The sequence below is a fragment of the Limulus polyphemus genome, unplaced genomic scaffold (genome assembly GCF_000517525.1).
Source record: "Limulus polyphemus unplaced genomic scaffold, Limulus_polyphemus-2.1.2 Scaffold1961, whole genome shotgun sequence".
NCBI lineage: Eukaryota > Metazoa > Arthropoda > Merostomata > Xiphosura > Limulidae > Limulus > Limulus polyphemus.
The window spans coordinates 91,505-94,537 of record NW_013667571.1 but is presented as its reverse complement, the minus strand read 5'-3'; positions in this window follow the sequence as shown (position 1 = coordinate 94,537).

Below are 3,033 nucleotides of genomic sequence, written 5' to 3'. Positions count from 1 at the left end.
TATTTTCAAATAAACTGATTTAGTCAACTGTAAGAGTCACAAACCTTCTGATCTCCCATTTTGGAGGTCCTCACATATTTTCTATTTTTAGAAATAAAATTCTTCATTTATATTGTGTGGGGGCAAGAGCTTACAGGAAAAATTTCAAGTCTTCTCAGACTAGAAGATAAACGTCTTCATTGATATTGTTATGACAGCGAAAGTCACGTGACGCTGGTAACACGTCATGAGTTTCTAGAAGGATCATGACTTTTACTGCCAACTCTAATCTTTTCTAGGCAAATAAAGCAGAGATATAATTGCAGATAGAGGGAGATAGAGACAGATAATTGAGTCAAGTGAGTGGTAAGGACCATAAGTAAAGTGTGTGAATCGTTGTGAATTATAGCGTGTGTTTAAGTTAAAGTGACTGTGGAAATTCTGTGTATTGCAAAGTTGTATTGGGAAAGAATAAACTAGTTTCATTTAAGAAAGGACTTGTATTGCTGAAGTTCCATGGGAAGAATTTATACCGGAAATTAACAAACGACCAGAGACGTAACAATATCTTCTTTCTTGTAACACTTTTTATTCCAATTTTGGCAAAAAACACTAAGACCTACAAACTGAAACTGACGTCTTGAACATGCCTACTTTTAATTACATTTATTATCTCAACACTGCACACATAACCTCCATAGTCTTGGTTACAGATCTTTCGGTTCTTCAGAGATCAGTAATCTAAATTATTACGACCTGAAAGTTTTCGTTTTCTAAGCCTAAATTCAAGATGACTATAAACCTTGAATTCGAAAGCTATAAATTTATAAATATGGTAATTCAAGGTTTTTGATTTATAATTGGTCAACCTTTGGATTTATAAGTAATATGCAGAACCTGTTTAAATCTATTAACACCATTTTGTTGAAAGCAAATTCTAATTATACTGAATTCTGACTCATAATTCTTCTAAGCAGTTTGTGTTACTCTTCTTTATTAAAGAACACATCTGACATACTATAACGTATAGTCTACTTGTCCTCTCTAAAGTAGGTAATGGTAAGGATTTTTAGCACAATGTTGTATTAGCGATAACTTCAGATCGATCCCGAAGGTCGTTTTTTTTTTCAATATAGTAATCTTAAGCCTCAAAAGTAAGCCAAGGGCATTTCATTCGAAAACCTATGATACCAAACAAATTCTAGTTTTGCCTGTTTGGAAACTTAACGAATCATGTCGCCAAAGGAATTGCCAACAGTTTATTAAAGCTATTGATTATTACGAAGATTGCCGGCTGACCTTCATGTGTATAATCTTTTGTATATATATATATGAAAAAAAACTGCTTTGACTGCTTTCTCTAGACGCCACAGAAAAATAGTTATACTTTAAAGCTTCACATCTGAGAAATGTGTAAACCTATACAAACAAAACAATCGTATTTACATGTACGTTAGCGACACAATCAAGAACTCCTGTTAACGAGATTATAATTCCATCTGCATGCGAACCAGATATGTATGTGATGTGTACACGTTTATTCATTTGTCAAAATTACAAGTTTCCCTTGTATTGTGTGCCTCGAGACAATTGGATGTTAGCATCTAAGTAAAATGTTTTAAAATAAGGGATTATTGTATAGAAACACAGCTCTTATCAAACAACAACGAAACGTTCAACAAAATACAGCTCTTATCAAACAACAACAAAACACAGCTCTTATTAAACAACAACGAAACGTTCAACAAAATACAGCTCTTATCAAACAACAACGAAACGTTCAACAAAATACAGCTCTTATCAAACGACAACGAAACGTTCAACAAAATACAGCTCTTATCAAACAACAACGAAACATTCAATAAAACACAGCTCTTATCAAACAACAACGAAACATTCAACAAAACACAGCTCTTATCAAACAAAACAAAACATTCAACAAAATACAGCTATTATCAAACAACAACAAAACATTCAACAAAACACAGCTCTTATCAAACAACAGCGAAACGTTCAAGATATTTGTGACCCGGTTCTCAGTTCTTCGACCACACACCAAGAAAAGACTGCTGTGTTCTATTTACTTTTCTCTGTTAGCCCCGTTTTGTTACACTTTCTATTTCTCTCTCTCTCTCTCTCTTTTCTGTTGTTTTTTTCTAGAGTGGCATTAGTTTATTGTTAACAGAGTGATATTATTTTGCGTGTGTAGACTATAAGGGCATATTATTTATGACACATTTATATCTGACAACAGATGCAATAGCTCATGTTAAATCAGGATGAACACGAAAGTAGGTGAAGAAAACTCATTTACAATGCCGATTTATCAAAAGTCACGTAGATTATAACAAAATGCAAGGGGTTTTGTAGCATACGAAAAAAAAAATCATAAATTATTTTCAGATAAGAATATTGTATATGAACTAGAGGCAGAAATCTCATGGCTTTTACCAAGTGGCTTTTAAATTACATCAACAGCAGCAGGTCTCAAAAACAATGTAATACACAGTCTATAAATACATACAATTATAGCAAGGAATCGAACCCCGGATTTAATTACGTTTACATTTATTTTCCACAGTGTCTACTCTCGAGGGAAGTGAAACGAGACCTTCCAAACGTCGGTATTTGTTACATGAACTGAAGAATATACGTCTTATTTTTGACCATGCATTTTGACAATAGTTGCTATATGTAATATATATATTCTTGGAACGTAGGCGACATGCATCTCTTGAGCTACTTAATTATGGAAAGAGAATACAAGTAGGCTTAACTCTAGGCCTAAAATTTTTCATCTTAGTTTAGTTTGTTGGTTTGCTTGTTTGTTTATTTTTTTGTAGCAAAGCCACATTGGGCTATCTGCTATGTCCAACGCGGAGAATCGAACCCCGAATTTTATCGTTATAAGTCTGTAAATTTATCGCTGTCCCACCAGGGGATCCTCTTAGTATATAAGATTACGAAGCCTCAAACTATATTAAGTTCGCAAGAGTTTTGCTTTAGATGAGCAGCATTCTGCTACGACAGCAGAAGTCACGTGACCTGGTAACA